Below are 15,297 nucleotides of genomic sequence, written 5' to 3' on the forward strand. Positions count from 1 at the left end.
TCCTACACATTTGTGAAATTTGCTTGTCCCATATTGGAAAAACTTAAGATTTTGAATGAGTTTATATACTCTAGCTTCGGAGACTTGGGATGGGCCCCAAGAGGTATCCAAATTTGTACAAGGGTGAGGTTATGGGTAAAGTGGGTTAGACCTATTAAACCCAAAACAAAAACCACACGCGCTCCCCGCCGTCGCCTGTTCGATCAATTGGGTTGGGCTTGTCTGACCCAATACTTATCTTTTTTGGGCCAAAATTATTTGCATTTTATTTATTTAATTTTGAATTTCAGTTTTCAAAATTCAAATTAAATATGTCCAGATTTTTTCTCACACCCAAACAGGTCATATCTGTTGAATTCACCTGAACATGTTTTTCTACCTATTGACTCTACTCGAACAGATTCAAATCTGTCCAAGTACCTGTTCAATAAACCTGTTCGGAATAGCTACCTTTTCTCCTATAAAAAGCCAGCCTTCCAGCAATTCAGGAGATTAATTTTTCCCTTAGAATTCTGTCATTCTCCTTTTGTTCTTCTCTGTGTTTTTGCATCTGTTTTACATTTAATTTTTAGGAAGAAAGAGAAAGAGTCACAACAGAGTTTTGGTTCGCTAGATTTGATTTTGTAGTGCTGCAAATCAAGTGTTAGTCGTTGCATCTTGGGAAGTAGATGCTGGTAAATCTCGAAGCACTAGAGCGAGGGCGAAATCTACTTTAAAGAAATTGTGTCCAACACAAGCCTCGACTTTAATTTCTGTAAGCATTTAATTCAAAATTTAATTTATATAATTATTTTCTAAATTATTTTATTTTATTGTTTATTTAATTTATACATTTAATTTACACACACACACACCACTGTAGGTATAACAATCTTAAAGTAGATTTTCGATTTTTATTTACTTCTGCGTTAGACAGACGAATATTTTGTTTTGGGAAATTAAATAGTAGTCATATACTGTTTAATTTCTTAAATAGTAGTAATATACAGTTTGATGATTTCTTTGATAACATAGTAGTAATATACTGTTCATCATTGGAATTTTGTTACAAAATTTTATTCTGTAAATTTTTGTGCAAATTCTTTTCTATATAAATTTGTGATTGGTGTCTTAATATTTCGTCAGAATTATGAAAACAGAAATAAACAATACTGAGACTGTTATCACTCAAATCCCCATACCTATTGTGCCAGTGATGACTCCGGCAGTACCGATAAATCATGGGGAGAAACCAGAAAAATTCAATAGAAATGATTTTAAAAAATGGCAACAAAAGATGATGTTTTATGTTACAACATTGAATTTGGCTCACTTCACTCATGAAAAAGCTCCGGCACTGAACGAAGGAGACACTGACCGGCAAGTGGTTACCGCAGCCGATGCATGGAAACATGGTGATTTTCTATGTCAAAATTATATCCTCAATGGGTTGGACAATACACTGTACAATGTGTATAGTGTCAAAAGCACTGTTAAAGAACTATGGGAATCTTTAGATCATAAATATAAGACAGAGGATGCCGGTACAAAGAAATTTGTTGTCGGCCGTTTTCTGGATTTTAAAATAATAGATTCCAAGACAGTTTTTAGCCAAGTTCAAGATCTCCAATTAATTCTCTATGACATACATGTGGAAGGGATGGTTCTTGGTGAATCTTTCCAAGTAGCAGCAATCGTTAAAAAATTGCCACCATCCTGGAAAGAATTCAAGAATTATCTGAAGCGTAAATGCAAGGAGATGAAATTAGAGGAATTGATAGTGCTGCTTAGAATTGAGGAGGACAATCATGGTTTCGAAAAGAAGTCAGGAAACCATGTCATGCATGCTAAAGCAAATGTTGTGGAATATAAACATGGCTCAAAGTTCAACAACAAAAAGCGAAAGCAAGATGGCAATGGTCCCAAACAAGGATCCACTAGTAAGATCAATAAAGGGATCAACAACAGGTTCAACAAAAGATTCAAAGACAAGTGTTTTGTGTGCGTCAAAGATAGACATCGCTCTAAAGATTGTCATGTTCACAAGGACGGAGGGAGTTCAAGTAAAAATCCAACACAAGCCAACATGGCCGAGGATTTTTGTCTGTCCGATGGAGTGACAGACATCAATCTTGCTGCAGTAGTCTTTGAAGCAAATTTCGTGGGCAATCTCAAGGAGTGGTGGATGAATACTGAAGCAACCCGCCATATCTGTGCAGATAAAAAGATGTTCACAACCTACAAAGTGGTGAAGAACAACTTTTTATGAGAAACTTCTTTACTTCAATTGTGGAAGGACAAGGAAATATCATGTTGAAAATGACCTCGAAAAAAGAACCCACGCTCAACAATGTACTCCATGTGCAAGAAATTCACAAAAATTTGATTTCTAGGTCATTGTTGATTTAGAATGGGTTTAAATTAGTCTTTGAATCTAACAAGGTTGTACTCTCCAGGAGTGGCATGTATATGGGGCGAGATTATATGAGTGATGGGCTTTTTTCAGGTCAATGTAAATACTGTTGTACCAAATTTGGCTATTAATAATAAGAACACATCTTCTGTTTATCTTGTTGAATCTTCTTTTTTATGGCATGGTAGGTTAGGACAAGTTAATTTTAATTATTTGCATAGGCTTGTTGCTTTAGATTATTTACCAAACTTAGCGTTTGATCCAAATCATAAATGTGATATTTGTATTGAGGCAAAACTCACTAAGGCATCATTTAATAAAGTAAAAAGAAGTACTGAACTTCTAAATTTATTTCACACGGATATCTGTGATTTAAAATTTTTTCAAACTAGAGAAGGTAAGAAATACTTTATTACTTTTATTGATGATTGCACTAGATATTGCTATGTTTACTTATTGAGAAGTAAAGATGAAGCCGTAGAAGCTTTTAAGCAATATAAACTTGAGGTTGAAAATCAACTTGGCAAAACTATTAAGATAGTGAAGAGTAACAGAAGTGGTGAGTATGATTGAGGAATTTTGTTTTGAATATGGTATTATTCACCAAATCACTGCACCCTATTCTCCTCAGTCAAATGGAGTTGCTGAGAGAAAGAATCGAACTCTTAAAGAGATGATGAATGCCATGTTGATTAATTCAAGATTACCTCAGAACTTGTGGGGGGAGGCGATTTTATCTGCTAACTTTATCCTTAACATGGTACATCACAAGAAAATTAATCAAGCACCTTATGAATTATGGAAAGGTCGACGACCTACCTACAATTACCTCAAAGTGTAGGGGTGTTTGGCCAAGGTAGCAGTCCCTAGTCCCAAAACGACTAAGATGGGACCAAAACCCGTTGATTATGTGTTCATTGGTTATGCAAATAATAGTAGTGCGTATATATTTTTAGTTTATAGATCTGAAAATTTTGATATGCATGTAAACACTATTATTGAGTCAAGGAATGTGTCGTTTTTTGAACACATTTTTCTATGCAAGGAACTTTTTTCAAATAAAAGAACTTTTGATACTGTTATGGGTGGCAATGAAGACCACAATAATAATGAAGCAGATGAATGTAGATATAGCAAGAGGGGTGAGATCTCTAAATCATTTGGTCCAGATTTTCTGACATACCTGTTAGAAAATGAGCCTCAAAACTTTAAGGAAGCAATGTCAAGTCTTGAAACTCCATTGTGGAAAGAGGCTGTGAATAGTAAAATTAAATCAATACTACAAAATCACACTTGGAAACTGGTGGATCTTCTACCAGGGTGTAACCCTCTTGGATATAAGTGGATATTTAAGAGAAAAATGAAAGCAGATGGTTCAATAGATAAATACAAGGCTAGGCTTGTTGTTAAGGGATACAGGCAGAAGGAAGGCCTTGATTATGTTGACACATATTCACCAGTGACAAATATAACATCTATTCGCATATTGATTGCGATTGCAGCTTTGTATAATCTGGAAATACATTAAATGGATGTTAAAACAATTTTTTTGAATGGCGAGTTAGATGATGAAATCTATATGGAACAACCGAAATGGTTTCAAGTTCCCGGCCAAGAGAAAAAGGTTTGTAAACTTGTCAAATCCCTTTATGGATTAAAATATGCTCCGAAACAATGGCATAAAAAATTTGATCACGCTATGCTTTCGGATGGTTTTAAGACAAATGAAAGTGACAAATGCGTCTATGTTAAAAGCACAGACAAAGGCTATGTCGTAGTGTGTCTTTATATGGATGACATGCTCATTATTGGAAGCAATAATGACATGATTAAATTCACAAATAAAAATGTTGAACAAAAAGTTTGACATGAAAGATCTGGGAGTAGCAAATGTAATTCTAGGAATAAAAATTACTAGAACATCTGAAGGATATGCTTTATTTCAGTCTCACTATGTTGAGAAGATTTTGGAGAAATTTGGAAAGCATGATGACCATCCTGCTAAAACACCTGTTGTCATTAGTCTTCATTTGTCAAAAAATACAGGTGTAGGCATATCACAATTAGAGTACTCTCGGATAATCGAAAGCTTAATGTACTTAATGAATTGCACTAGGTCAGATATAGCCTATGCTGTAAGCAAATTGAGTAAGTACACAAGTAATCCAGGGTCTGATCATTAGAAAGCGATAATTAGGGTACTTAGGTATCTAAGACATACCCAGAATTATGGTTTACATTATACCAAATATCCAGCATTACTCAAAGGGTACAGCGATGCAAATTGGATATCGAATACTAAAGACTCAAAATTCACTAGTGGATACGTCTTTATCCTAAGAGGTGCTATAGTCTCTTGGAAATCCTCTAAACAGACATGCATAGCAAGGTCGACAATGGAATCTGAGTTTATCGCATTAGATAAAATAAGAGAAGAAGCAGAATGGCTTCATAATTTCTTAGAAGACATTCTAATGTGGCCTAAACCTGTGCCAACTATATGCATTCACTGTGATAATGAAACAGTAATAGGACGAGCACATAATCATATGTATAACGGTAAGTCTCGACACATTCATTGAAGACATAATACCGTTAGGAATTTTCTCTCACATGGAATAATATCCATAAAATATGTAAAGTTAAGGGAGAATATTGCAGACTCATTGACTAAAGGGCTAGCTAGAGAGCAAGTGTACTATTTATCAATAGGAATGGGATTAAAGCCTATTACTTAAAATGGCAATCCAACCTAGTTGACTGGAGATCCCAAGATCTAAGTTCAAAGGAACAACTGAATTATGGATGATTTCACGTATCACTAAAAAGGTTTACTCTTACCCATTTCTATGATAAGAAGAGTGATACCTGTAGCGTTAGTAGGATAAGCTTTGTTTTTAATGATTTTTATAGCTTGGACATCCAAGTGGGGTATAACAGGATACTCTTAAATAAGAAATAACCTATATGAGTGTGAACTGGGCTGATTTTGTGAGAATTGAGAAGGCTAAATTCTCTAGAGCACTCATGAATTACCAGGTGTTGTTCAGGGCCAAAATGAACACAACCGTAAGAACCAAACTATGTTTGCGGATACACTATGTGTAGTCTATTGTCTTGGCTTACACAAACAGCTGAATAGTTCAAGGTATCGGGTCTATTGGTTAGCCAGTAAGTCCGATAGGCTTTCACTAAAGGAGGTTCAAAGCCAAAAGTTACCTATCTCGATGTGATGTATCTTCTTAATGAACTCTTTCTTTGTTTGCATCTTGTTGCATGTCTGTTATCATGAATTCCATTCATGTGGGGGATTGTTAGAAAATAACTTTGAAAAATCCTTATTTTTGGCTAACTTTGAGTATTAATTAAGATGGGACTCAAGCGTTATTTTTAACGTTTTTCATTGGGTTCATGTTTAATGCCGCATAGTGAATAAAACCATGTATTTAGTTGCTCAAAACCAATTCTGGATGAATGAGAATTCAATGCGCGTTTTCAAGTTCGTGAAAATGGCTTTAGGTGGGTTTCCTACACATTTGTGAAATGTACTTATCCCACATTGGAAAGACTTAAGGTTTTGAATGAGTTTATATACTGCAGCTTGGGATACTTGGGATGGGCCCCAAGGGGTACCCAAGTTTGTGGAAGGGTGAGGTTATGGGTAAAGTGAGCTAAACCCATTGGACCCAAAACAAAAACCACACGCACGCGCTGCCGCCGCTGCCGTCCGTCCGTCCGGTTAATCAGGCGAGTTGGACCTGGCCTGGACCTAGGCCTGGGCGCTGGTGTGAGGTTGGGTTGGGCTTGTCCGATCCAATACTTATCTTTTTTGGGCCAAAATCATTTGCATTTTATTTATTTAATTTTGAATTTCGGTTTTCAAAATTCAAATCAAATCTATCCAAATTTTTTCTCACGCCCAAATAGGTCATATCTGTTGAATTCACCCGAATAGGTTTTTCTACATGTTGACTCCACCCGAACAGATTCAAATCTGTCCAAGTACCTATTCAGTCTGTCCAAACAGGTAGAAAATAACCACCTTTTCTCCTATAAAATGCCAGCCTTCCAGCAATTCAGGAGATTAATTTTTCCCTCAAAATTTCGTATTTCTTCTTCTGCTCTTCTTTGTATTTCTGCATTTAATTTTTAGGAAGAAAGAAAAAGAGTCACAACAGAGTTTTGGTTCGCCAGACTTGATTTTGTAATGCTGCAAATCAAGTGTTAGTTGTTGTATCTTGGGAAGTAGATGCCGGTAAATCTTGAAGCACCAGAGCGAGGGCGAAATCTACTTTAAGGAGATTGTGTCCAACACAAGTCTCGACTTTAATTTCTGTAAGTATTTAATTCAAAATTTAATTTATATAATTATTTTCTGAATTATTATTTTTTTTGTTTATTTAATTTATACATTTAATTTACACACACACACCACTGTAGGTATAACAGGTTATTGAGCTATTGTCAAGTATCATAAACTAGAGAACACGAGAGAGATTCAGAATTTTAGTGTTCTTTATCAGAATTGTTAGGCAAATATCTTGATAATATCCTTGTCCGTTACCATTTGTTATCTGTCTATGCATAATGCTTTAATGTAGGTTGAAATATCTAGCATTGCCTAAATGGACACATTGATTTTCATACTAATTAACATTAAAAATGGACATCACCACTACAAGATTATTGCAAGTTAATATTATTATAGAGAATTTAAATTTATAGCATTTTTTATATACTTTGTCTTATTTGAGAACATGTTATTTTAGTAATTTTTTTATTTTTTAACTAAAATATGAAATGAAAAAATTAATATATTTAGAATGATCTTTTTTACTTTTATCATAAAAATATATAAAAAAAAACAGAGATTTGTTGGTTTTTTTTTGATTTTTTTTAATGACTTTTGATTGGTCCCAGAGGATTTTAGTTGCACCATGTGTACGTCTGATTAGATTGAATGATACAATTGACCAGACTGGAAACAATCTAATACCTTGATTAAAAAATGCAAAATGTATAAAATTTATGATTTTTATACTAGTTTTTTCTCCTATTTTTTAGATTATTTTTGTAGAGTTTTCAAAATGTTCTTGCACCCCAAATTCTACAATAGACAAGGGTTGACTCTTTCCAAACTGGTGTTTACCCTTGAGGCCAGCAACAAAAGACAAGTGTCGACACCACCAGGGCTGGTGACGATCTTAAATTTCAGTAGCTATTCCAAGAACGTAGCAGTAAGATGGTGTCGACACCTCCAAAGCTAGTGTCGACCCTATAGCAGAACAAGACAAAGAAAATGAGGCAATGTCGACACCAACAAGGATGGTGTCAACCCCTAAAGCCAAAGCCAAACATAAAGAGAAAGGAACGACCATCACGAATATGGTTTCCCAGATTCAAAAGTAATAAATGGATCGAGTCTAAATCAAGATCGCTATAACCTCCCCCCTCAAGGAATTTCACCCCCAAAATTTAAACCAAACATTCAAAACCATGTTTTGACCAATTACAACATTGATAATAATTTCAAATCATCACCATGGCCCATTCACCGGTCATCCATTCTCATCAACAAGGTAAATATTTGCTCATTACTGAATATACAATTAATATTTTCAAAACATATATAATGTTTACATTATATTAACATAACAAGGTTTCAATACATGGTCAAACATCAATAAACAAGTTTGGATATTTCTCACAGACTTCTGTCTCACGCTACCAAGTGGCCTCCTCAACCTCATGGTGTTTCCATAACACTTTCACCAAAGGAATTGTCTTGCCTCTCAAAACTTGGTCTCGAGTATCCAAGACTCTCACCGGTCTCTCCTCATACGAGGCATTCTCATCTACCTCTATCTCAGTCCAGTCCAACACGGGTGATAGATTCGGCTCATACTTCCGGAGCATATAGATATGAAACACATCATGAACCCAAAAAAAATGTAGCGACAAGGCCAAACGATAAGCTACCTCTCCAATCTACTCTAGGATCTCAAAAGGCCCGATAAATCTAGGAGATAACTTCCTACTCTTTCCAAACCTTATCAAGCCCTGTCTAGGTGATATTTTCAAGAAGATGTGATCTCCTACCTTAAAGAATAACGGTCTCCTCCTACGGTCGTCATAGCTCTTCTGACGACTTTAAGCCGTGACCAACCTCTTACGGATAAGTGCAACTTTCTCCGTTGTTTCCCAGACTAACTCTGGACCCAACATGGGTGCATCGCCTACCTCAGCCCAACACATAGGAGACCTACACGGTCGGTCATATAAGGCCTCAAACGGTGTCATGCCAATACTCAACTAGAAGCTATTGTTATAGACAAACTCCACTAAGGGCAAGTGTCTCTTCTATTACCCCTTAAAGTCACGAACACAACCCCGAAGCGTATCCTCTTGAATCTAAATAGTACACTCAGACAGGCCGTCAGTCTGAGGATGATATGCGATACTGAAAGTCAACCTAGTGCCCAAGGCATGCTGCAGGCTTTGCCACAAACGAGCAGTAAAACATAGATCTCTATTCGAAACAATCGTTACAGGGACCCCGTGCAACCTCATTATGTCCCTAACGTAAAGGTCGGCTAGATAATCTACTGAGTCATTCATACGCATAGGTACAAAGTGCACTGACTTGGTTAATCGATCATCTACCACCCAAATGGCGTCATTACCCCGTTGAGTCCTCGAAAGTTCCACAACAAAATCCATTGTTACATACTCCCACTTCTACTCCGCTATAGACAAGGGTTGCAACAAACCCGCTGGCCTTTAATGCTCAGCCTTCACTTGTTGACAAATAAGGTACCTCGATGCAAACACGACCACATCCTTCTTTATCCACTTCTACCAAAACTGGTGACTACGGTCATGATACGTCTTTATGCCTCCCGGGTGCACCGCAAGGCATGAATGGTGAAACTCTCGAAGTACTTTCTCTCGATAAGACTCCAGCACGAAAAGACGGTCAAGGTATCTAACACTCAAGTCAGAATATACATTCAAGCTTTTCTTTACCTTCTCACTAGAGATTTTCTCCCAGAGGGATTTTATCTCAAGGTCACCCCTCTGCGCTTCTATCACTCGACTCATAAGTGCAAGTTGTGCAACTACTGAAAACAAGGCTGCAGGCTCAACGAACTCGCCAAGATGCAAGTCAAACTCACCAATAGTACCCAACATAAATAACAACAATGAGCCTTCAGCTTCACAGTCCTCCCAAGTTAAGTCCTTGGTGGAGGCATATCACTTTAAGCCCAGTAGAAATGCTATAACACAACGTATAAATCTTAACAAAGCCATAAGGTTTTATGCATATGCCATTCTAGTACCAAAACATTTATATCATTTTCAAAAGCCATGATATGCCAGTTTTATATCTCAATTCTCAAAACCATGCCCTTTACAATAGAAAGAAGAGGGAAATCTTAAACCGATACAACCTTTTACGAATATTTCGTCTGAGGAAAACCGTTAAACGACACCCATGTAAACATAGCCTATACAAGCGCTACTATTACCATTTTACGGGTATTTCGTCCGTGGGAATCGACACCTATGTATACGCACGTTTTTTGAGACTTTCACCCTAGATAGAAAGGTCAACTTGATTTGATGATACACACTTCTTTCCAACATTCACCTCTTTTCTCAATATCATATACATTTTCAATATAGTAAATAAGCAACAATGTTCAACGCACATGGTTGAGAAATTAGTTTTAGTTCACCTAATTCTCATACAATTTCTACAACACCCATAGCTATCCTCCACTGATAGCCCAAAATAGATATCTCTAAACAGATAAATAAACTTCATTAAAGATACACTTTTCCAAAATCTCAAAATGGAAGTGATAATCCATATCTAACTCCACCCTCATCATTATCATCATTTCAATTTCACAATTTCCATATTAATTTCATTTTCTCTTTACAGTCTCAAACATTCACATTTTTGGACAAAAACCCCTTTCTTTTTGAAAATTCATTTCAATGCAAGAAATATCTCATTTCAACATATATCAACCCCAAATTCATAATCACAACCTTTTTCTTAAAACCATTTGAAAATCCCTCTTTTACCTTTTGATTTGAAACCCTAGGTTTTTGACAAAATAAAAACCCCCAAACCACCATAATCTTTTGGAATAGCAAATAGTTAAGATAAGACGCATATAAAAGTGTGAAGAATCCCTACCTCAAACTTAGAAGAGGAAAAAGGAAAAATGAAGAAAAGCTCAAAAGTTGACGATGACGAAACAACGATTTGTTCCGATCAAAACGAAGCTCTCGACAAGCTCTACACTTAATCTCAAAGAAACAAGGTGAGGAAATGCTTCCAAGTGAGTAGATCTGAAGATCTTTGAGCGAAAAAATGAGTTTAGAGAGAGAGAAGAGTAACTTACAGTTTAGAGAGGGGAAAGAGAAGATAAAGTGAAGAAAATGATAAGTGAGGGCTCTATTTATAGTGTTAGGTTAAAGTAAAAAAAATCCCAAAGTCAACCCAAAAGAACAAGTCAAAATGCCTAAGAAGTAGGGCCCAAAACTGTAACAACCCCGACCTCTGATTAACATGCAATCCATGATTAAGAATGCTTAATAAGTAATTAGGGTGAAATCCTAAATTAATTGCATGTATGTGTGTTGTATTATTGTGCTTATATCTGTTTATAGTAGAAATATATGTTTCTATTTCTGTTTCGTCCTACGAATTGAAGGCCTTATCGGCATCTGATTACAAAATTGACTTGATTTATGTGTTAGTTACGATATTTGGAAAATTATGGTAGGTTCAATTAAAAGTCGGTTCAGAACAATTAAATTAGAATAATTTAATGTCCAATTAATTAAACCATTAGCCAAGCCCATATAAGGCTCCCATTGTGCCTTCACTCATTTTTTTCTTCTCCTCAACACATTTTTGAGCTCACACACATAAACCAAACGTGAAAAAGAGAGAGAGAAGGGAAGTTTAAGCTCAAATCAGGAAGATTGCTAGAGAACTTAGAGATTTTAGCTTAGAACTTCCAACAATTGATCATCTAAAGCATCATTGACAAGCCTAAGTAAGAATTCAACCTTTAGATTATACAATTGTAATGTATAAGACATGTACTCTAAAGAATTAAGTAAGTTGATATAAGAATTGAGTTAGAATTGAAGATAAATGAACCATATCATGCATGCATGCTCATTTCATCATAATTTGAAATTGTTTTCAAAGAATTCCCCCTTGCATGTCCTCATTTTGGCCTTCGTCTAAGAATTCAACACGTTTTGAGTTAGACACCTCATTGGATCATGTTTTGAAAGCTTGGAACTTGCACCTTTACATGCATGGTATATAATGTTATGTTTTCAAAGATTTGTGTTTTGTCTTGAACAATTGGCAAGCTTCTAGGCCTTGATCTTGTGAAATGATTTTGAATTCACCATGGTTTCACCATTTACAATTGTTTCCTATAGTTTCCTCAAGTTTTTGGCCAAAAAGGCCTTGTTTTGCAACTTTGAAGTTGAGTTTAGAGTTAAGAAGAGCAATTTGGAAATTTCAGAATTTTGCTCTCCACTCGAGCGGCAAAATCTACGCTCAAGTGACCACTCTGCGATGTTGCACTTTCGCTCGAGCAACCAAATGTTTGCTCAAGCGAGAAATGCGAGCTCCTAGAAGTTCTCACATTTTACAGACCGCTCGAGCGGCAGAAGTTACGCTCGAGTGGAGACCTCGGTCTTACGCTCGAGCGACCGTCGAGCAGCCAACGAGTAGAGATGTCACGTAATCAGTACTTTTTTAGAGTTTACAGACCGCCCGAGCGACGAAATCTACGCTCGAGCATCCCCTCACATGTTTGCATGTCCGCTAGAGCGAGGTAGGTTGCGCTCGAGCGTGACCCCTATTTTTAACAAGTTTGGTTAAGAGTCCCAAAGTGCATTTAGGCATTCACATTGCATCATAGGCATTCCTAGGCCATGTTTAAGACCCAATGAGGGGCTAGGACTTAGAAACACACTAAGAATGAAACGAAAGAAGTTGAGTATCAATCGAGTGTGTGTTTCATTATATGTTTCTGCTATGTGTGTGTAAGTCACGCGCCACAAGTTATCTGATTTGTCTGTTCTGCAAGTGGAGCTATCTGTGAGTAATAACTCTGTAAAGTTATGTTTAACTTTAATTATTTTCTGATGCTATGAAATGATCAATTTTCTGAAATACGATGTTTTGTATGAATGAATGATTGTCCAAATTTCTGAAATGTATTCGTGGCATCCTTAGCACAAGGCCCTAGCCCGGGGGTAATAATACCGTGGTTTACAAGTACAAGGCCCTTGCCCAAAGGTAACAATATCGTGGCTCACATGGCCCTTGCCCGGGGGTAATAATACCGTGGTTCAAGCAAGTTACAAGTTCCTGGTACCGGAGGTTCCTTAAAGGAACTACCAAGCATGTTAATACTAATAGATGTACCATGTATGATTAAGCATGAACTCTAGTTTCTGTATGTAGTTTGAATAAGAACATGATTATAAATCTATATCTGATATGAACTCTAATTTCTGAATCTGTCATGGACATCGTTCGTTAAAACCCTTTACTCTGTTATTATTCACTAGGCTCCCACTCACTATTGACTTTATGTATGTAGGTGAGCAAGCGCGTGACCAAGCCTAAGCTACTGCTTGGAGTGTTGAGTCAGCCAACCATTGTGCCTCCCGAGGAGGTTCCCTTTTTGAAGAAGTCAAGTTTTGTGACCCTGACAAAGATGTTTTGTTGTTTGTTTTTGCTTATCTATATATGGGGATAAATTCTTTCTTTTTTTAGTACATTTGTGCATATGGGTGACGTAAGGCTAACGTATTTTTGACGTCACATATATATATATATATATATAAGTTCGTTTAGAAAATTTCTGTCTTATATACATTATTACAACTCTATGGACATTGTATATTTCTATAATTGCTTCCGAAGCCCCTTATCATGTGTCATTCTATTAAGAGGCCTTTGGTAATCCAAGGATTATTGGTCAGTTACAACAATTAACTTATAAGGCTGATTTGGGTCGTGACAAAAATCGAACTAAAATCTAGAAAAAAAACTCACGGGGGTCAACCCTTGTATCAGTGGTGTCGACCCTTCAGGAAAAATTGACAAAAATTAACAATGTTGACAGCAGATAAGGTGTTGACCCTTGGACCAAAGGTGTTAACACTAAATTTCAGCAACTAAACCCAAATTCTGTAGTAGACAAGGGTCAACCCTTTCCAAACTGGTGTCGGCCCTTGAAGCCAGCAACAAAAGACAAGTGTCGACACCACAAGGCTGGTATTGACCCTAAATTTCAGTAGCTATTCCAAGAACATAGCAATAAAATGATGTCGACACCTCCAAAGATGGTGTCGACCCTAGAAGCAAAACAAGACAAAAAAAAAAAAAGAAGAGGCAGTGTCGACACCAACAAGGATGGTGTCGACCTCTGAAGCTAAAACCAAACATAAAGAGAAAAAAACGACCATCACAAATATGGTTTCTCGGTTTCAAAGGTAATAAATGGGTCGAGTTTAAATCAAGATCGCTATAATAATTTTATAATATGGTCAACTTAAATCATACAATGAAATGCATTTTGCTGTATAGTTTAAATTATTTAAATTCTAAAATATTTTTTTAATCAAATTAAACTTCAATTTGTATAAATTTCTTCAATAGTTATTAACTTGTATAATTGTCTCTATTTGGATCACATGAACAAAAAGTAGAAATTTTAGGGACTAAATAGATGAAATTTATAATTTAAGGATGAAATAAAAAATAAAAAATAATAAAAAGATATGATAGTTTAGAAAATAAAAGTGATATTACATACATATTAAGAAAAAAAAAAATTTCTATCTCATAAGACTTCTAAAAGTTTCAAGTTCCCAATCTAAATTCTTTTATTTTTTGATATTTTAAAATTAAAAAATATTGTATTTTCCAACTCCTGCCATCCTTTTTTTAGACATTTTGAATTTTAAAAAACCCTACGGTTGCTTATCCTTATTTTTTTAACAAAAATGCTTTAGACCACTAATTAGTGGTGGCTCTAATGATGTGGCAGTGGGTCCCACCTAATGCCACATGTGTTTTGTGCCTTGTTTTTTTTTTTTTCTTTTTTTTTTCAATTGCCACCTCACTAATGGTGGGATTAGTGATGATAAATTAGTGGTCTATAACATTGCTCTTTTTTTAATCACCACGGCCGCCTCTCTCTACTCCTTCATGCTTTGCCTTTGAGTCCCCTTTCTTCAATGATTGCTTTGTCTCATACAGGATCTAACAGTAAGCAATAGTAACTATAACGATTGTTTTTGTTCGAGTTGTCATGTACTTTTAGTGCTGTTTTGGCTAATTTATTCTACTTTTTAGATACATATTCATGACATGCATCTAAAAAGTATTTTAAAAAAATTAATTATTTGTGTAAGCTATCAAGTTTTTTATTGTGGGCGTTGAATATTTTGAAACTTCTACTTTTACCAACTTTAAATGATGATTTACACTATGTTTTGTTTAGAGGTCAGTAAAAAAAATATGATCTCTCATTTAGGTGAAAAAAGAAAATAAATGATTGCATTTTATAACTATTATGTTTAGATAGATAAAAAAGTAAAACATGTGTGAGAGAAAGAGAGAGATATGAGTGTATTTTTTTTTTCTTTTGTATTTTGAGGGACATTCTTCATATTATAAATATCTTACAATCAATCAAGTTATTTCACATTTTTAGCTTGAAAAAAAGTACTATATGATAACTAACTTTTAAAATGTCATACTTAGAGTAGGTTTTGTTAATTTTATTAATTCTATTTCATCACTAAGAAAATCTAATTTGTAGCTAGAACATATGTATCATTTT

The 15,297-nt window shown here is 35.6% G+C and overlaps 1 long non-coding RNA gene across 1 annotated transcript; it reads left to right on the forward strand.

The window, feature by feature from the left end:
* Positions 1–611: 611 nt before the first annotated feature.
* LOC114279385 (uncharacterized) lies at positions 612–13,305 on the forward strand. The gene is made up of 2 exons (XR_014364157.1): positions 612–754; positions 13,045–13,305. It is a non-coding gene; the product is annotated as an uncharacterized LOC114279385 (long non-coding RNA).
* Positions 13,306–15,297: the final 1,992 nt, after the last annotated feature.

Source organism: Camellia sinensis, chromosome 3 (genome assembly GCF_055761805.1).
Source record: "Camellia sinensis isolate YWXY chromosome 3, ASM5576180v1, whole genome shotgun sequence".
Lineage (NCBI taxonomy): Eukaryota > Viridiplantae > Streptophyta > Magnoliopsida > Ericales > Theaceae > Camellia > Camellia sinensis.